At 37.8% G+C, this 21,868-nt stretch overlaps 1 long non-coding RNA gene across 2 annotated transcripts in view; it reads right to left on the bottom strand.

The window, feature by feature from the left end:
• LOC110347755 (uncharacterized) overlaps positions 1–21,868 on the bottom strand; it is a 32,849-nt gene that overhangs the window by 6,851 nt on the left and 4,130 nt on the right. Inside the window, exons 1-2 of one of the 2 annotated variants that reach the window (XR_002392548.2) lie at positions 10,083–10,189; positions 188–309 (exon numbers count right to left, since the gene is read on the bottom strand). This is a non-coding gene — a long non-coding RNA (uncharacterized LOC110347755). Of the gene's footprint in view, positions 1–187; positions 310–10,082; positions 10,190–21,868 lie in introns of those variants that run through there. The other variant, XR_015440069.1, reaches the window with a different exon arrangement.

The following is a 21,868-nucleotide window of genomic DNA, read 5'->3' as shown; positions in this document are numbered from 1 at the left end:
TGGGAGTGAGAATTCCTAAGTGGTGGAGTAAAAAATTGAAGTCAGAAATACTGGGATTCCAAACCTTACTTTAGTAGTTACTGTGTGCCTTCAACCATATTAGGTCACCTCTTTGAGCCTCAATTTCCCTACCTACCTGAAAACAACATCTTCCTTCCTCTGTAATGCAAGAATAGAAAGCGTTTACCTGAAGGACTTGGCTCACAGTTTACACTGCAGAAATAGTTCGTGTGGCTATGTTGTTTGGTACCAAGTAGAGGGTAGCATCTGGATTCCAACTGTATCCACTTAAGTCAAAGCCAGCCAAACCTAGGATACAGAGACCAAGCAACCAGGGGATGGGATAATCAGTCAGTTGGGTTGCCAAGGCTTCTACCCTGGTATTCAAAGCAGGTTGCTCTTCAACAGGGAAATGGAGCCCAAATCCTGACCCACATGCATAATTACATAAGTTGATTACATGTCAGATGAAAGACTCATCTCCACTGACACAGAGCTGCCTAGAGTCTCACCTCACACACAGCCTACCTGTAATATGAGGAACCCTGGGCAAAAGTACAAACTGAGGCCCCTACACATAGAATTCAAACTTAAAGAAAATCAAGCTAGCAGCTAATCATTTCATAAAATACAGCCTCTCCATTGAATGTACAATGAAAATGTACATTCAGAATGACCTCTAAGCTCAGACTTGAATAAGGACCCCACAGAATTCCACACTAGGACATGCGAGCATTTCTGCTGCCCCATCCCAAACCCACCTCCTGCTTTTCTCACTTCAGCCCCATCTGACATAGCAAAGGGCCTCCTGTGATCACATGTTGCTATCTAGTCCGAAATATCCAAGTGCCATTCACAGTGCTGCTGGCCACCCCGCTACCAGGAGTGGGATAGTCCTCAAATGAGTGCAGCTACAGTAGGGAGGCACCAGGCCCCATGAAATAGCTTGGAACTAGCTGGGCTGGAAATTCTGAGGTCATGAGATTCCAGCACATGGTCTGAGGTAGAGGTGACCTAGCCTTCAGCTAGGCACAGGGACATGGCTTTAACCTCTCAGATAAGGCCAGAGAGGAGCCAGGGCTGGACATTAAATGTATGCCCAAGGCAGAAAACTCTCTTGCCAAAGTCTAATTATCTTAGTCCATTTGAGCTGCTGTAACAAAATACCGTAAACTGCATAACTTATAAAGAATGGAAATTTCTCGTAGTTCCAGAGTCTGCAAAGTCCAAAATCAAGGTAAGAAAAGATTAGGTGTCGGGTGCAATACAACTTCCTGTTCTACAGATGGTAACTTCCTGCTACATCCTCACATGGGAAATGGTCAAGGTGGCTCTCTGGGATCTCTTTTGTAAGAGCCCTCATCCCATTCATGAGGGCAGAGCCTCAGCACTTCCCTGGAGGCCTCACCTCCTACTCCTGTCACCTTGGAAGCTAGGATGTCAACATAGGAATGGGGTGGACAGTGACACAAAGGTTCAAAGCATAGCACTAGGGTGGGCAAAGCCTGCACACCCAGGAGGAGCAGTGGAGCTGCACAGCACAGGCAATGTCTCATCTTCCTGCTGAGAAACGGCCAGTCCCTTTTATAGGACCCTTCCCAGAAAAATTACAGTTTTCATGATAGCACAGCTACAGAGCTCATCTGCATTTCATTTATTTCCTGTGATTCTTTTCATCCTAAAAATGTTCTCAGATTTACAGATGAAAATGGGAGGGAAAGGAAGGAGGCAGCAGGGTTAACAGGTTTCAGAATAGAATTTAAGAACAAGTTACTTTCTAAAATCCTACTTCATATCAGCTAAGTTACTCAGTGTTGAAGAATGTAATAAATGTTCTCAGTTTGACTGAAATAGAATGCAGTATGTAATCAAACATAAATTTCAAAGAGAAGTGCTTGAATTATTATATAAACAGATAAAATATAAAGTAGGACTTTAAAACAAACAGATATGCATTCTAAAACCTTATCACAGAATCCCAGGTGATTTTCAAAGGAAAAAATTAATCACAGAGAAAAAATTAATACCAATGTATGATTTTCCTGACAGCTTTTCTCAAAATTCACATTTAGAAATCTATCAATAGCCTCTCGAAATCTTGATTTTGAAAACTTGGGGAAAATCTGATAAATTTTCAATGTAAATTAGTTTTAGAATTTACACAAGCAGGTATAAAAAGATCCCTCCTGATATACACAAAGGTGTATGAATGTCACTAATATAAGAACAGCTGCGAATCACAGGTACTTGGTTGCTCAGTGAATAAGATTAGTATGTATTCTTTCTCACATAATGTAGTTCCATCTGAACTGTGTCATACGAATTTACTCCAAATTATTAAATCTATGCCATAAATTAACGATGAATGACTAGCTAATAAATTTTGAACAAGAGAACTAAAAAGCATTTGAATCAGTTATTTCAAACATGTGAACAAGTAAACTTTCATACTTGTCAAGAAGCACGGGTGTTGCCAAGAGAAAAGAAGATAATTATATCACTCCTCTTCTTAAAAAAAAAAATCCGGCGCCCTACTTAAGGGAGAGAAAGGGAGTATTTTCTTCCTGGACAAAGCTTCTAGAAAGAGTTGCCCATTTTGTTCTCTTCTTCCTTCAGTCTACTCATGCCTCAATTCACAGCTCTGACTTCAGTATTTCACCTGTTCCATCCTGACCAAGGCCAACAACCACCCGTGGTTTTTGCCGAATCCAGTGACCAGGTTCCTGCCCTCACTTGTAACTGTGTGCACATCTTCTCCCCCTCATTCTGAAGTCCTACTCCCCTTCTCTTTCTCCTTCCCTTGGGCTTCCCTTCTAACTCTCCCTTACGTGATATTACTGCTTTCCTGGGACCTGACTTTGTTTTCAAACCATATGATCTACATGAGAAATCCAAAATCAACCTGGAGTTTTGACTAGCTTTTCCTTTTGTTTAGCTCTTTCTAAATCTCTCGAGCTGAGACTTTCCTCCTAAGCTCCAGACCTGCCCATTGGACACTTTTCTCTGTATGTACGAAAAGTACCTCACGCTACATAAAACCCAAAGTGAGCTTGCTCCTGTGCGGTACTCCTTATGCTGAAACTTTGAGCTCCCTGCCTATAAGTGAACAGTAGCACTATCCAACCACCCATCGAGCCCACATTGAAAGTAGAATTCTCCTCATCCTCTCCAGAGGCAATTAGCCCCTGCAACCTCTCAGTTCCCGCTCTGGAGCATCTTTTCCTCTCCATCACTGTTGCTGCTGTCATGGCTCAGAAACTCATTATGCCTCTTGAAGCAGCCATCTGATTCCTCTTCCCTGACTCTGGCTTTCACCAGATGCACCTCTGTGCCGCTGACAGGGTGGTCTTGCTAACACACAAATCTGATAGCATCACTCCTCTGCTTAAAATTCTTCAGTAGCTCCCCTGGTCTTGTTCTTTAAAACACTTGTCTCACCTCTAAAGGCTTTGATGCATTCGATTGGAGCCAGGACTTAAGGTCCTGAAATGAGAGCCTCATGTGAGTCTTATAATTAGGTGAGGCAACACTGACCAAGTAACTAAATCTCACTCGTGTGCAGAGCATGTGAGCTCAGCCTTACTCCTTCTGCCTTCCTTCCCCAGGACCCCTAAATACACACACATACACACACCTCCCCCAAAGTATCCTAATCCCTTATCCTCTTTCACATTAGGACCTTTCCATGTGCTGCTTCCCCTGCCTGCCTTACAGTCTTGGGCTTATCCAACAAGTACTGTAATTTTCTGGCTATGTCCTACCTCATCCATGCAGCCTTCTAGATTTGCCCAGTTAAATTTAGGGCTACCTTCTCCTGTGCCCCATGGATTTTTGTGTACCTCCCTCATAACATGTCAGTGTGCCCTCAGCCCTGCAATCTGTTTAGATACATACATTGACATGCTAAGTGAGATTTAAGGGAATGAGAACTTGTCTTTGTCCATAACACTTTACATAGATCTTAGTGTTTAAAAAAGTATTTTTGATGAATTACCAAATAAATGACTGAAAGCCACATCAAGTGGAAAATATTGGCCTGGATCCTGGCTTCCTTCTGCCAGTAACTAGCTGTCTCATCACAGAACAAACAACACATCTTCTCAGGACTTCAGTTTCCTTGTATATAAAAAGGACAAATTTAACAAATAATTTCGTTCAGCTTATATTTAATATTTTATCACAGAAAAGTTCAAATATATAGGAAAGTAGAAAGAATGGCATACTTCATCTCCTGGTATCCACACCCAGCTTCAGTCATTATAAATGCCTAGCCAATCTTTTCTTCTCTATGCCTCTACCCACTTCTGCCTTTTCAGATTATTTTGATACAAATTTCAGATATCTTTTTCTCTATAAGTAATTCAGTATGTATGTCCAAAAATAAAGTCACATTGAAAATCTTTAACACAATACCATAATCACATCCTAGTTGATTGACTTAATGGTCATAATTCTTCATGTGCACTGCCTTGTTAGAATTATTTCTCCATACCCTGGCTTAGCATCCAGTATTTGCCTACTCCTTCAACTTAGGTTTGGCCATGTGACTTGCTCTATTTAAAACATGAGACCTGACTCAAGCAAAGCTGGAGAGTAGTTTCATATGGTTGGCATTGTGCTCACATACTCCTGCTTTTCCATAAGAAAAGCACACCTCCAATAAGCATTGGTTCACCAAGGATAAGAAACAGGTGGAGAAATCCTGGGCCCCACCTGAAGCTTGGAGCAAAGGCTACAAACTCATAAACCTATAGCCTGAAGCTGAGTCACCACAGGCAACATACAGACACATGAGGAAGAAAAAAGCGCCCATTGTTACAAGCTACTAATATTTTGTAGTTACATGTAATGCAGAAAAATCTAATATTGTCAGTAAATGACAGTAATTAGAAATAAATAGTAATTTCCTAATATTATCAAATGATTTTTGTTTAAGGGTCTTTATATTATTAGAGGTAAAATTTGCATATCATAGAATACATAAATCTTAGGTATATTATTTGATGAGATTTGACAAATAAGAGACAGCTGCATAATTCCAAACTCTGCCAGACAGAGAACACGCTCGCTCCCCACAAAACGTTCCCTCTGGCCTGCCAAGTCTATTCACTCGCACTGCGCACCTCCTTGCCAAATGACTAGTCTGATTTTTCAACTATAAATTAGTTTTGTCTAGTCTAGAACTTCACATACATAGAATCTTATGTCACACGTCTTCCAACACAGCATAGTACTTTTCAGGGTCACCGATGCGGTTGTATCAGTTTGTTCCTTTTTATTGATTAGGAGTTATGCACTGTGTGGAAATGCTGTGGTCTGTGAAGCCACGCTATTGATGGACACCTCAGCCATGTGCACTTTGACTTCTATGAATGATGATGCTCTGACTTTTCTTGTGAAAATACTCAGTTGTGGAATTTTTACATCCCAGTTTAGGTGTCAATAGTAAATTGTCCTTCCTTTTTCTAAAGTGGTTGTACCATTTTAAATTCCCACCAACAATATATAAAATTGCCATACACTTGTCAACCTTCAATATTGCCAATCCTTCAGTTTTCTTTTTCATTTTTTATTAGTACACGTTTGCAATCCATAATGATTGCATTTACCATGGGGAGTTGCTACATGCGCACAACACACCTTAATTCTTCTCTTTCTCCACCCCCTCCCCTAATGCTACTCTCCTCAATCTCTTGGTCCTCTTCCCTTTTGCAAAGGATCTATGTCCCTCCTTCCTATTACCTATCTTTAATTTTATTCTTTAATTTATTTATACTTTGGGTTTCTCATATAAGAGAAAACATGCAGTATTTAAGCTTGTGTGTCTTATTATTTCACTTAATATTATGGTCTCAAGGTCCATACTTTTCCCTATAAATGACTCAAGATTATCCTTTATAACATAGTAATACTTCATTGTGTATAAATATCATGTTTTCTTTATCCAGTCATGTGTTAATGGACATATCACTGTTTCCAAGTTTAAGCTATTGTGAATTGTGCTGCTATAATCATGGGTGTGCATGTATCACTGTAATGTACTGTAATATCTTTAACTCTTTCAAGAAGATACCTTGAAAGAGAATAGCTGAGTCAAATGGAATTTCTATTTTTAGCTTTATGAGAAATCACCATACTGATTTTCATATTGGTTGTACTAGCTTAGATTCCCATCATCAATGTAGGAGGGATCCTTTCTTCCCCACAGCCTTGGCAGCATTTGTTATTATTTAATTTCCTGATGACAGCCACCCTTTGTAGAATAAAATGGAATCTCGATGCTTTTTAACTTGCATATCTCTAATGGCCAGAGATGTTGAACATTTTTTACACGTATTTATTGGCCATTTGTACTTCTTCTTCTGAGAAGTATTCATTTCCATTACCCACTTTCTTGATTGGATCTTCTTAGGGGGTCTGAATTTTTGAGTTCTTTATGAATTCTAGACTCTACTCCTCTGTGCAAGGAAAAACTGACAAAATTCTTTTCCCATTATGTGGGCTGTCTCCTCAGTTTGTTAGTGCAGAAGCTTTTTGATTTGATATAATCCCATTTGTTGATTCTTAATATTATTATTTCTTGTGCAATTGGGGTTATGTATAGGATGTCCTTGCCTATGCCTATATCTTCAGGAGTTTTACCTATTTTTATCTTCTATCACATTGTTTCTGTTTTAATATTTTGATCTTTGATCCATTTTTATTTCAGTTTAGAACACAGTAAGAGATCTGAGTCTAGATTCAATCTTCTGCATGTGTATAGCTAATTTGCTAAAGATGTTATCTTTCCTCTGTCAAGTGCTTTTGGTACCTCTGTTAAAGATCAGACAACTGACTGCCTGGGATTGTTTCTTCATCCTTTATTCTGTTCCACTGATCCATGTGTCTGTACCACACTGTTTTCATCATTGTAACTTTGTAATATAACTTGAGATCCACAATTGTGAGGCCTCCTGCTTTGCTTTTGTTGCCCAGGATTGCTTTTGCTATCTGGGTCTCTTCTGGTTCCATGTAAATTTTAGGATTGTGTCCTCCATTTCTGTGATGAATGCTGTTGGTATTTTGATTGGGATTTCATTACATCTGCAAATCAGTTTTGAGACTTTTGACTATACTGGTTCTGCTTACCCAGGAACAAGGGTCATCTTTCATTCTCTGATGAACTATACTCTTCTATCACCACTTTTTCCCACTTCTTGGTTAGGTTAATTCATGTTTAATTTTTCTCCATTTTGTGGTGAACAGTTTTGTTTTCCTAATTTTTTTCTTGGTGAGTTCATTATTGGTATACAGGAATACTATTGATTTTTATACATTCATTTTGTATCTCTTTAACTTTGGCCTTTCTGGCAGATACGTAGTTGTTTTCATTGTAGTATTGATTTTTCCTTTCCTTTTTGCTAATGTTATCAAACATTTTTTCTTATGTTTTGTAGCCATTCATGTAACTTCTTCTGATTTGTTTTTGGGTTTTTTTTTTTGGTTTTTTTTTGGTACCAGAGATCAAACTTGGGCCCTTGAAGGCAGGCAGCAGAATCACTGAGCTAAATCCCTGGACCTGTAAGTTCTTTTGAGATTGTGAAGTCAAATAATTTGCCAGAAATTTATTTGGATATTTGTCATTTTATTATAAGGTTGTAAGAATTTTGGTTCTTTAATATAAATTTTGGATACAAGTAATTTCCCAGCTACACATTTTATAAATATTTTCATTCAATCTATGACCTACCATTAAAGTTTTAGTGATGTCTTTTTAAAGTTAAACTTTTTACATTGAGATAATTATTTTCCTCAATAGTAACATATTAACTATCTAAACTAAATATATCGTAATCAGGATATTGACATTTGTACATTCAGAAAAGCCAGTTAAAAATAAATGAAATTTTAAAAATTCAAATAATCTACAAAAAGCTGGAAGGAAGGACTATAGGAACAAAACAGAAAGAGAACTAACAGAAAATAATAAAGGCAGACATAAACCTAAGCATATCAAAAAATCATATTTACAATTCAATGAATTATTCTGATTATCCTAAAAATTTTGGGGAAGAAATTGATAAGCTGGTTCTAAACTCTCCATGGAAAACTCAAAGTTCTAGAATAGGAAGAGTATTTTTTTAAAAAAGAGGAACAAAGTTGGAATTCTTACACTATTTGATTTCTGGACTTATAAAGTTCTACCAACAAAAGTCTAAAAATAGATCTACAGATCAAAGGAACAGAACACAGAAGTGGGCTCAGACTTACATGGTCAATTAATGTTTAACAAAGGTATCAAAATAATTCAACAGGGAACAGATAAACTCCCAAAAATGATGCTGGGACAACTAAAATTTTTCTTAAGAAACAATATAAAAGCAAGCCTTTATTTTCAGCAACATATACAAATAATAGCATGAAATGAATCATAGAAAAAAATGATGAACTAAAAATAAGAGCTAAAACCATAAAGTTTCTAAATGAAAAATAGGAACAAATCTTTATGATGTTGAGTGAGATAAATATTTCTTAACAGGTCACAAAGAACACAAAGTATAAGAAATAAAAATGATTAAGAATAAGAAATGTATGCTATCTAAAAAACAAGGCAAAAAAAGCAAAAAAGACACAAAGTAGGAGAAAATGTTTACAAGAAATATTGGCCAAAAAGTACCTAAAATAGACAGAGAATCCTTATAATTTATTAAGAATACAACCCTAAGAATTTTTTAAAAGACAGCAACAATAACAAAAAAAACCCCAAACTTGAACTAACATTGTTGTCTGTGCAACTAGTAAGATAATACTAAAGATATATAAAGGAGTAAGTAAGTAAATAAAATTAAATAAGAGGTACTCTTCCTAAGATTAAGCAGTTCACAATCTTGCAGTCAAAAATCAGCAACCAGGAAGTAGGTTGGAGAATAACTGAGCATCACACTGGGGCAGTGTATGACTCTGTGTCTGTTTGTGTAACGAGCAGGTATAGTGACAAATGTGTCTAAAGCAACAGGTAGTGGCCCATTTACAACACAGCATGCACAATTCAGAACTATATATTGAAATTAGAGCTATTTCTTCCCTAGGGAGAAACACTAGTTGCCAAGTATACAGAACAGATCTGTCATAGTGTCTTATTTTCACATTTTTACGTATTAATTCTTCTATTATAAACTCTAAAGATAGGTATAGTGCCATATAAGTACTTTGAACCATCCATAAAAGCTAAGATGGGCATACTGTCTGAATGTGAATTGAGCAAACTGCATTTTAATCTCTTAAGAAAGAGAAATAAGCAGGAACTTAGATCCTGATTCTTAATAGCCTCTGTTTATTTTAACCTAACTTTGGTGTTCCCTATTCCTTGACCCTTCCATTCTACTTAAATTCACACTAAAGTTTCAAATTCATAAAGCAAAATCCAGAAAACAGTGTGTTTGACATTCAGGTGCTTCTTGGAGACTTAATTCTTGGCCCGAAACACAGGAAAAGAGGAATAGAAGGAAGGGAAGAAGAAAAGATGGGAGAGAGGGAAAGAGGAAGAGAAGGAAGGAGGGAGAATTCTGCTTCTCCAGAAGCAGGCTTGGAGGGAAGGCCTTCTAGCCAGAAGTTTGTTACGTATTCATCTATCGGTCTGTTCTTCATCTTGGCTGCAGAATTCTTAGTCAAATCATTAACCCTTTTGAGTCCTCATTTTCTCATCGGCAAATTACAGATAATTAGAATAATCCCGACCTTTCCAGGCTGTTGCAAAGCTTAACTGTACAATATGTGTGAAAGCAACTGAAACCTCTAAAGTCTCTGACAAATATTCACCTCTTAGGAGAATGTACGTGCAGTACCGCCACAGCTGAGTAACGAGGTGTATGTGTAGAAACTGATCCCATGTGAAATGTAACTCTCCCACACTGCTCCCTCTAAGCGGCATGAAAGTTGGGGGGATCCAGCAGGAAAGGAAGGGGACCCTCAGAATCAGGATGAAATGAGATGCCAAAGATGGGAGGAGAGTGGAAACAGGGAGAGCTGGGCGAGAACTATTTAACATTTGAAACCAGTGCCAAGCTAAATTAGAAACATGAGTCTGCGTACCTGTAACTTACCTCATCGGTATATAATTTGTAACCTGAGATCCCCTCACAGAAAAGTAAAAATAGCAAAGCTCTGCAGCAGGTCTGCTCTCTGCCCAGTGTGGGAGCTGAGGCAGAATAATGGGGAGGACCGGGCAGAAAATGCCAGCCATGTGGTCTGGCAGGAACGCCTCCTCCTATCTCCTGTGTGATTCCACCGGGCATACAGCCAAGAGAGGGGCCTACAGGGCCTGACAAGGAAACCTTCTGGGGAAGCAGGACTTGCTGCCCTCGAGTCACCCATTTTTATTTTTTGTCATCCACCCTTTGACATTTCCTCAAAGTGAAATTCTAAGCCTGCCTCATTTTGCTCTGATCAAGGCAAATGAACTCGCCTCTGAGAGGCAAGGACTCACACAGGTGCAGAGCAGATGAGCCTGCGTTTCAAGGTGTGTAGCTGGCTCCTACAGCCATGGAAGAAGTGATTTGTTAAGTGGTTGCCTCACTCTCTGTGAATACATTTTCCCCTCACTGTGGGGGTGAGCTCGTGCAGCCCCAGAGGACAATTCATACACAATTCATAAGGCCTAGTCCTTCTCACATCAGCTCTGCAGTGTTTGTCCCATCAACTGGGTAAGTCATATAGGAAGGTTTGGTCCTCCTTAGTTCTTCCTATCTGAAGAAAGTGATCAAATAGAAAGGGAAAGAGCTGATTTTTCATTAATCACATCAAAAAGTATTGCCTGGGATTGACTTTCAGGGTCCTTTGCAATGCTCGTGTATTGGATCCTTTAAATACTATTCAGTGCAATGTTGAGAATTTCTAATGTTGAATCAACCCGGTACTCATTACATAAAATTTTTAAAAATGTATCAGAGATGTTATAAAGTCTCGACATGATCCTAGAATTTCAAATCCTCTAAAAAAGCACAATAACAATAACAAAATCTAACCCAAAACATTAACCTATGTTTAAAATTCTGCAGTCAGATCACAGTATTTAGAGTTAATTTCTGAAACTCCACTTGTTTATGTAAATGAACCTTATTATTCACTTTTCAGGAGTTCAAATATTCTCCCTGCTGCCATTTCAAGACAAAGTATGTTTTTCCTCCAATCTAACATTATTCATAAATGGGGTTATCAAAACTATTTATTATGAAGAAGCAAGACAGACAGACTGCAAGCTCTCTCCTGGTTCCTTGAAAGAAAACAACATGACAGAGCCAAAGCAAGGAATCTGAGATGGAACCAACCAGACCTAGTTTGAATCCTATAACCTGAGAGATTTAAATGAGTTTTGGGGGCCACATTCCATTGCCTTCTCTGTAAGGAAAATGGGAAGAGTAGTACCTACCATACTGGGTTATTTTAACAATTCAGTAAAATGACATATGTAAAAGCTATCAGATTCAGTGTTCAACAGAGCTATAATGCAAGCCACATTTATCATTTTAAACTTTCCAGTAGACACATTTTAATATATCTAAAATACTATCATTTTAAGACCTAATCAGAAAAGCTTAAATCAATGAAATATTTTACATTCATTTTTTCTACTCAGTAGAAAGCCAGTGAGTATTTTACATATATAACTCACTTTAATCAGGACATGAAATTTTCACAGGAAATAGTTGACCTATATTTAAATTTGTTAAAATGCACAGTTAAAAATAGATTCACATGAACTATAACTTAAAAGTCAATTCCTCAATCACACTGTCCACTTTTAAGCACTTGAGAGCCACATGTAGCTTGTAGCTACTGTGGACTTTGAGGCAGCGTTTGGTTCTCAGAAGACTCTCAGTGAAGGAAATATTTTCTTCTTCTCAATAGTAACTAATTCAAATTTGAAGTTTCAGCTTTGAGAGCTATGTGAGTGGCATCTATGACAAACTTGGCCCAGGCTGAAAACCAAGTGTTGAGGTGGCCTTATTACCCCAAATGGTCCTCTAAACCTCAGGGGTCATGGTCACACTACTCCACTTCTGTAATACATTTCAGTTTGCCACACAGCTCACACTATATCCTCCTGGCTTTTCCTATTTCCATTGACAAATAATAATAACAGTGTTGGGTTTTTTGGTACCGGGGATCGAACTCGGGTCCTGGCACTTGCATGGCAGGCGGTGAAACCACTGAGCTAAATCCCCGGCCCAATACCAGTGTTTTTATTGTACATAAAACATGAACACATAAGAAAGAAGATCAGCTTGACCAATCAAATACTACTGCTTTGGGAATTGATGAACTCAGGCTAAACAAAATGTACAAGTGCCTCTAGCAGAGCAATTAATCTAAATAAGTAAGTAAAAGGCAGCAAAATATGTAAGGAAGAATTGAAATTATCTCTGATGAGGATATGATCTTGTATATACAGAACCTCAAGAACTGTAACAAAACAACCTCAAGAACTGTACCAAAACAACCTCAAGAACTGATACATGAGTGTAGTAAACTTGCAGGACACAGTCAACATACAAAAATCATTTCTATATACTAACTGTAAACTATCTGAAAAAGAAATTGTATAAATAATCCCATTTACAATAACATTAAAGACAATAAAATATTTAGGAGTAAATTTAACCAAAAAGGTAAAAGGTATGTACCCTGAAAATGACATTGGTGAAAGAAATTGAAGAAGACAAAAATAAATGGAAAGATACCCAAGTTCATGAATTAGAAGATTCGCTATGATTGAAATGTCCATGCCTCCCAAAGTGATTTACAGATTCAGCCTAATTCTTATTAAAATTCCAATGACATTTTTTACAGAAATAGAAAAACAATCCTAAAATTTATATGGAACCAAAAAAGCTTTAAATAACCAAAGAAATCTTGAGCAAAAGAAGAACAAAGATATTAACATCACATGGTCTGACTAAAATATATTATGAAACTATTGTAATCCAAACAGCATACTCACATAAAAACAGATACAGTGACCAATATAACAGGACAAAGGGCTCAAAAAGAAACCCCTCACATTCACAGGCCACCAATTTTTGGTGAAGATGTGAAGAACACATAACGGAAATAAGGGTAGTCTCTTGAATAAGTGGTGTTGGAAAACTCAAATATATACACAAAGAATGAAATTGGAAATCTTCATCTCACGTTACATATAAAAATCAACTTAAAATAAGTTAAAGACTTAAACATAAGATCTGAAACTATAAAACCAGTGGACAAAAAGGTAGGGGAAAAATTTCACAATGTTGATATGGGCAATGATTTAAAAATGTGACACTACAAGCAGAGGTGACAAAAGCAAACATAGACCAATAGTGCTACATTGAATTAAAAGGCTTCAGATAGTCAAAAGAGTGAAGTCACAGCACACAGACTGGATGAAAATATTTGCAAGCCAAATATCTGATGAGGCAGTACTATATAAAATATATAAGAAACTCAATTTAATAGTAAGAAAATAAAACCCATTTTTAAAATGGGCAAAGAACCTGAGTCAACATTACTCAAAAGAATACATACACAAATGGCCAACAGATATATGAAAAAATGTTTCAATTACTGATCACTGGGGAAATGCAAATTAGAACCCCAAGGAGATGTTACATCACTTTTGTTGGGACCACTACTATCACAAAGGCAAATGATAAGAAGTCTTCATGAGGATATGGAGGAAAGAAAACCCTTGCTCAAGATTGCTGGCAGGACTGTAAATTAGTATAGTTGTTATGAAAAACACAATAGTGTTTCTCACAAAAGTAAAAATAAAACTCACTATGACCCCACCATCCCATTTCTGGGTAGATACCCAAATGAGTTATGTCAAAGACACATAGACACTGCCATGCTCCTTGCAGCGCTGTTCACAATAACCAAGAAATGGAAGCAGCTTAAACTTACAACATAATACTATTTGCTCTTAAAAAGAAGGCAAACCTTTTGTGAAACACGGATGACCTGGAGGTCATTATGCTAAATTAATTAAGGCAGGCACAGAAAGACATAATCTCTATATAATCTCTAAAAGTTAAAATTCTGAATCTACAGAAGCAATGAAGTCAGATTTAAAGTCTGCCCTTACCAGAGGTTAGGGGTTGAGGTGGCAAATGGGGAACTGTAGAAATTTCAGTTCTACAGGAAGTTCAATCTGACAGTATGGTGACCATAGTTAATAAGAACACAGCATACTTAAAAATTGCTAAAATAATAGATTTTAAAGGTACTAACTAAATCAGTATATAAGGAGATATATTAGCTCAATACAACTATCCTACAATGTGTACAGACATCAAAATATCACATTGTAAATAAAAAAATACATAAATAAAAAATACATAAACATGAGCCAATTTAAGAAATCTATAACTACCATTTTTGAACTGACCTCCTTTGGAATTTTGCAAAGAGTTTTTATAATGCTACATCTGTTAGTCTGAAACTGTGAAACCCATGAATTCATGACCTGCATTCAAGAAAGTATGCTGTTAAAACAACTAAAAACCATCTTGATCTTTCATTCCTTGAGGATGTAGAAGTCTGAGAAGCAGAAAACAATAGAAGATTCTGTAGTCCGGGGGGCAGAATAGTAGCTCATTTTGTAATCCTGGAGTGTAGTTCTTGCAATTGCTCTATAGCTTAGGTCATATGGTCCCTGACACTTTCCCAAAATTTCCTGGAAAGACAGCATCAGATGCAACAGATGATGCAAAGTGGATGATGCAGCTGTTAATACCTCTTTAGACGTAATGAACACCTGTTCTTGTTGCCAACCCAATATCTCTTTCTCACACTACTGGTAATGACTCCCTGATATTCTTTTGGGAAAATGAACCTTTCATTGGACATAACCTGGTGACACTTTGACTTTAATTAAACTGTATGTTTGTCTACAACTAAACCTACCGGTTTCTCTCTCTGTGAAATTTGAATCTTGAACAAAGTGTCAAAGAAAAAAAAATGGCTAGAGCACATTTTTCCTGAGGTGTTGCCATTCTAACCTTGAAGAGAGTGTCTATAAATCTGTCACTAAATTCCAGGAGCTTTTTGGCCTCTTCTTCCTTCTAAGGATTGTCCTGCATTTTGTGCCATTTCTTTATTCTTACATTTCCATAACTTCTTTCTTTTTTCTTTCTCCTAAAGTTACCCAGAGTCTGTATGTTGCTTGAACTCAATTATTCCTCACTGAAATAATAAGGTACTGTTATAAAATCTGAATTCTCTCAGGTCCATACTTGCTTGGCCAAAATGAACTTGCTGCACTTTCTCCAACTATGCAAACAGAAAGATGTCTATTAATGACCTCATGGAGTTGAGCAAGTCACAGACAATTGCTTTGCGGTCTCCCAAGAGTCCTAATTAGGATCCTTTATTTGTCTTCAACTGAGGCAAGCTTTTCTCTGAGGTGAAGATCTTTGAAGGACACAGAGAGAAGCTTCAGATTATTTTGACTTGAGAAAAATCCTTCCAAGTGATTCTAATTGACAATATCGTAAAGCACTGCTATACTGCAAAGCCAAGTATACCTGAACTAACCCCCAAACAAGTATCTTTCCATTTTCAAGAGAAATTGTCTTCAATTTGAAGCTCTTTATTAATTCACCTTCTTGCTAATCTTCATTTTTCTTTATAAAACTGTATAGCCTTTTATATTTGTACCTAAGCAATTTCTTTGAGAAGTTTTAGAAGCTTCAAACTGTCTACACAATCTGAAAAAACCAAAAACATATTCAATGAAATGGAAATATTGTTGATAGAATATTTACAAGTGCTGGCCTCTATACATAGAATATACTGTAGTATGACTGCTAATGATGGAAAGATATTTATGTGCTCAGAAAAATACAGGACTAATTGTTCTGCAAGCATGGCACAAAAACTACTGCCAAAAGTTATGTGCATTGCAAGGCACAAGCCAGGGATTGCTTTTAAATTAAATCTCATAATTCCATTGCTGTCCTCTGCTCCCATTCGTTTTCTCAGGAATGTTTTTTCTTCTCTGCAATGTTATTACCAGCTCCCATATTTCAGTGTTGATCTTGAGATCAAGCCATAGGTTTTTCTTCCTCCTCATTAGCAGAAGACTTGCTTGGGCTTGGGATAACCCATGTTTTGCCATATTCTTCCAGTGTATTATCTATGTTTTGTTTATAAGAAATGTATATTTGGAAGTTCTATAAATACTTTCGAGTCATTTAGGTCACACTTGAAATCCTAATGCTCTGATGTACATTGCCAAAGTGCACTAGTCTATAAAAGTGAATGCAAACTTGAACTGCTTTCCTGGGAAAATAACAACCACAGAGGCTGTGTGGAAAATGGAGGAATCCTGCCCACTAAGTCACCCATTACTTTTATTCTTCTTATGCATTAGTTCCATTTCTGAGACTAATAGGAAATGACATTTTTATATTGGGAAAAAACCAATAATCTACTTAAAGCTCTTTGTATAAATGATAAATTACATAATGTTCACCTTGGAAAAGAAGTGCTTCATTACTATTTATTAAAAAATGTGAATGGGCTGAAATTTTACTATATTTGCAAGCTAACAAATTAGCTTGACAAAATTTCATGTGGCAGAAGGCACAGGATCCCTGAGTAAGAGGCAAAGAATATTATTCTTTGTAAACAGAAAGGGTAAAATATTTACAATAGTTCTCCTTACTCCCAAATATCACAGAAGAAGTGACACAGTTGGGTCCAGCCAGGTCTGTGATAGAAGAGGAACCTTGCACTTAGAGAAACCACATCTTTTTTAAGGGGCCACTAGCCTGTTGCCCTTTGCTCTGGGGTAAAATCATCTTTACTCTACTGGATCGGAAGGAAACATGTCCTTCACTTGGAAGAGGGACACTCTGTGCCTTTCAATTCTGTTCACAATACAATCACCTTTGAAAAGAGAACTCAGAATAAAATAATGATGTTTACGTGGAAAAAATGCTTATTTAGAAGCCTAACCAGTAAAGGAACAAGCATGTGACTTTTGGAAAGATTGGAAGGGAGCTTGAGTTGTGTCCATCCCTGTGACTCTGGGCAACAGAGAGCCAGCTTTGTTCTCTGTCCTGCCCTGCTCTAGGGGCAGCAAGCAGTCGTAGCCTCCCAGTTAAAGCACCGGTGCTACTCAGGAGAACCAGGTTCAGACAGAAGCAAGACTTTGTACTGTGGAGGAAATGGCAATCTCCCTAGGGATTCTTTAGGATTGTCAAAATAAGAGACTGGAAAAGAGACCATATGGAGTTTGAGTATAAGTCTTAACGCAGAAAAACCTGGCTAGAAATGCAAGAAATCCCCACAGAAGGCCATCTCCCAGTAAAGGCTAAAGGTTTAAGAAGTCTTTCTTTAAGACAAAGAGAAAATTGAGTTGTCTGACCCTATAGTTATTGTTTCTCCTACATTATAATACTCTCTGAAGGGGTTCTGACCAGGCAGTAAAGAACTTTGCATGTGCCTGTGAATGCTGATGGGTGAGACTTTTGGAGACTGAAATAGCAAGGTTCCATGCTATCACTTCCCAGGCTGAAGTATAAGGGGATTGCATCCCTAAGACAGCCAAAAATCACAGTAATCAGTAGAGGTGACCTGAATCCTTCCATCATGTTCTTCAGGGAACAAGTTATACATAGTCCGCACAGAGGTATTATTTGCAAAAAGGTGAAAATGAGAAATGATGGGAAACTAACATCCCTTCTTACAATAGAAAGTACTTTACAGACCCAAGAAGCAAACGACTTTCACAAAGAGCTCTTTTTGATTCTCTATTTTATTTCATTGCTTCACATTGATTTGTATGGATATGTACGTGTGTGTGTGTATGTGTGTGTGTGTGTGTGTGTGTGCATGCTTACAATGGTTGAATGAATAAAATTATTTTAATAAAGACAAGGAAGTGATATTTAATACCTCTTGGAGTACTTTATCTATATTGGTTGATTTAATAGTCCAATTTGCAATTAGCAGACCAATTTGAAAAATAAAACAAAATTTAAAAGTCTTGGAAATATTAGTTAATATGATAAAATGAATTTGCTCAGGGAAAACTCAGAGTTTAAACCAAAGTCTGAATACAAACCTCATGCTATTTCCACAGCTGCGTGAATGCATGTTGTAAACCAGAGATATAAAATATCTCATGGATGGTGGACTCTCATGATATATCTTTGGAGAGTTTTCCAGGAAATAGCAGAGAGCTTTGGAACTGACTTAAGGGATAAAATGGTTTCTGACCGATCTGCAGCTATCCCTGCTTCTTTACAGAGAAGAGCACTCAGGCTCCACAGTGAATCCTCTCAACAGAACATTCCTGATCATACCCACCTTTTCCCCAAGCAAACCAATCCTTATTAAAAGAACTCCAAGAACTTGGCAGATAACCTAAAATTTCTAACCCATGAGAGAGAAAAGTCAGAAAAATCTAGAGACAGAGAGAGGTAGGAGAGTGTCTGGGGCAGTATTGTTCCCAGGTCTTTTCACTGGGCATTGAGGGTGTCACAAAACCCCGCAGTTAATAATATTTAATTACTATCTACCAGGGTTTCTGAGGATCGTTAGCATGCAAATAATTGTTCAGATGGTCTTGTCAGCAGCAAAGTGGTGAAAACCAGACGTGATGGGAACAAGAAGACAACGGGCACAGTTTCTAAATAAAGGTTTTCAGGGAAGGCGAAAGCAAGGCGTGTGGCTAGCAGGGGGAGATGCCAGAGACGCATGACGATATTTCCTCTCTTCCCCACTGTGCAACTTCAGATTTAGCAGAAGACTGCCCGCCACCCCCAGGATATCTGCCTTTCACGGGCTGAGCAGAGGCCAAGGGTTGTTAAGGAAAAGCAACCATTCCGGGCCCAGGCTCCACGCCAGTCCGGAAAGCAGGTCAGAACATTTTCTCCGTTGGGTCCACAGAAAAATTATAGATCCCTGGAGTTTAATGTTCTCAAAACATCAGTGAGGGGATTGTGAAATGTACATACCAGGAAATGCGTCACCTGGTCTCAAGGCTCTGGTCGATTACATTTATTGAATGATTACTAAGTGTTGGGTACCCTGCTAGGTGCTTCTTGTGTTACATAAAAGTATCTAATCTTCACCAAAAAGCCTCAAGTGAGTATTGGCATTCCCATCGTATTATACAGAGACCAAGGCTCAAAGAGATCAAGAACTGGACAAAGCTCCAGATAAGGAAGCCTCTTGAGTTTATTGAGGTGGAGAGAGGGAAGGGAAGGCAGAGGGCTGGATTATCTTTAAATTTTCCATTAAAATGATCCCTAAGTCAAAGAAATTACTTGATGCATCTGTAATTATGCATTTTCAAACATTAGTGGTCAGATCAGAGCATAGTTACAAAATTAGCAAAAAATGTTCTGCAGAGCTCTGAGTATGAGGGTAGCCAACCCTGGGGCTGCATTTAGAATGCATTAGTTGCACTCAGATGGTGAAGACCTATGGGCCAAGTGCTTGTACAGAGAACAAAATCTATCTTTTCCTACCAAAGACTAAGTCCTCCATACTGATTAGGAAACTGACAACATCCCTCCCTTTGAGCAGGGTAGCAAGGACTCATTTGAGAGACCTTGATCCACCCGGGTGCTGGGAGCTGTTCTTCTCCCACTGTTTCCTCTCAGCAGTCAATGCAGTGCATGGCTATGTGCTCAGGTTACGGACAATGTGGTCCCCACCCTACTTTCCTATTCTGCATGGCTGCATTCCAAACTTATTCCAAAATGATTCTCTTCCGGAGCACTTATCTGCTTCCTTTTTGTCTTCCTGGTGTCACAGAAGAAACTCAGAGTGCTTTCAGGGAAGAACTTGGCCTTATTTTCCAATTGTTCAGGTCACACCAAATTTGAAACCAATTCCTTAAATATCTCCCAGCTTTCCATTCCTTAGCCTTTGTGTATGCCGTTTCTTTCCATTGCATGGCCAAATGCTGTTTATGTTACAAACACATTCACTTTCTTTTTTGAGCTATAAAACATATCTCTTAGTACAGCAAATGTTGCATTACAGAACTTGGCTTCGCCAGTGACCCAAACCTAGACCTTGGGGTCTACCCAAGGGGAGAGTCAGATATCACTCAGAAAACTGTAATCAAATTGAATGAAAAATGCAGAAAATGAATTTATCTATTATTATACTCTATGCGGGGGATAAGATGATTAAATTTTAGAATTGGATTTTCTCTGTTAACCAGGGACTGGGTATCATTTTTAAACTTTTTACATGTATGTCAAACTTAGAAATGTGGCAGCTTTAGGTCTCCTCATTAACTTATATGCATGCTTGCTCATTAATCTATATAAAGTTTTACTAGGAAATTCATTATTTTGACCTATTGCTTTATAGCCTTTAACATTATTAAGAATAATATCTGGGGAAAATGCACAACTGTGATATTATGAGTGAATATTAGGTAAATGCCATTCTCAAAACTTTAAACTAACAACAGATAACATTTAGTTAGCACTAACTATAGTCCAGATACTATTTTATATACTTCAAGAAGATTAATTCATTTATTCCTTTGAGGTCAATACTATAATGATCCTGTTGCAACTTTAGGATCTGAGTACACAGTGGTCAAACACATTGTACAAGGAAATATCTGTACACACAACTGTGCCTCTACACCGAGCAGTCAGGTCTCAAATCTTTTATTCTTTTTTTTTCTCCAGTACTGGGGATCGAACTTAGGACCTTGTGCTTGCCAGGCAGGTGCAGCACCACTGAGCTAATTCCCCGACCCCAGATCTTTTATTTTTAAAGTTGCATGACTCAAGGTTTCATATTTTAAATCCTCCATCTTTAAACTATAATTAATTTTGCCTCTGCAAAAAAACCCCTAATGATATATTAACAAGAAATACAAATTTTATAAAGTTTACTGATTCATTTTTAAGTGAGCCAACTTTTATCTACTCTCTACTAAGGGTGGGTAGCTGTGTGCTTGGTATTCAAGAGATAAAAATGAGTACAACAAAGTTCTGGGTTAATGGAAGTCAGCCCAGTGGTAGATTGCTAAGAAGTCTGAAGTTTTTAACCAATGCTGCATTTTTCGTGCCTTCTTCTGTCTCTACCGGCCTCCTCCATTCTCTGCCCCTCTGACTTTAACATGATTCCATTTCACTGGGTCTTTTAATATTCTTAGCAATGCTGGCAAAACATAACTGAAATTTTTTTAAAAACCCAATCACTTTCTACTTTCAACACCATGCAAAATCTCATCTAATCCTTTCTTCCATGGCTCATTCACTGGAGTTTGATTCAAAGTGAGTGTTCTTGTCACATCAAGTTACATAGAGGTCATCATTAGCCACCAGTTTTCAAACCAGGAACTTTAGTGAAACTCTGGTAATGTATGTGGCTTTTCCAGGTTAACAAGGAGCAGAGCCACTAGTTATCTGACTATAAAATCCAATTTTTTTTCCATTAGGCAGTGGTGCCTCTACTTTATATAATCATAATGTATCGAGTCTTTTTTTCCCTGATTATGGTTTGACTTGGAACACCTTCCTTTCCTTCCTTGGCAGACAGGTTGACCAGATGCCTGTGATATGATATATATAACATTGGACTCAATTGACCAAAAAGGAAACCAGAATATTTCTTCTACCTGTCTTCTTGTTAAGGCTGGAGTGAGCCTGAAGCAGCCAGACCCTTTCTTCTCTCATCTGAGGCCCAGCCTGGCCTGTCTGGAGACTTCCAGAGCCAAACCCACTGCCCAAACATCGGGGAGCCTCAGCAGAACCCCGAGTCTGTGTGAAGAGCAGGTGTCTCCATCTTAATCCATTCAGGCTGCTATAGCAAAGTATGAGTGGCTTTTAAACAATAAAAATGCATTTCTCACACTAGAAAG

The sequence above is a fragment of the Heterocephalus glaber genome, unplaced genomic scaffold (assembly GCF_053883595.1).
Source record: "Heterocephalus glaber isolate CG9 unplaced genomic scaffold, H.glaber_assembly_v1.0 deba00001481, whole genome shotgun sequence".
In the NCBI taxonomy this organism is placed as follows: domain Eukaryota; kingdom Metazoa; phylum Chordata; class Mammalia; order Rodentia; family Bathyergidae; genus Heterocephalus; species Heterocephalus glaber.
Note: the sequence above shows the minus strand (reverse complement) of the source record. Positions and strands in the feature narration are given on the sequence as shown.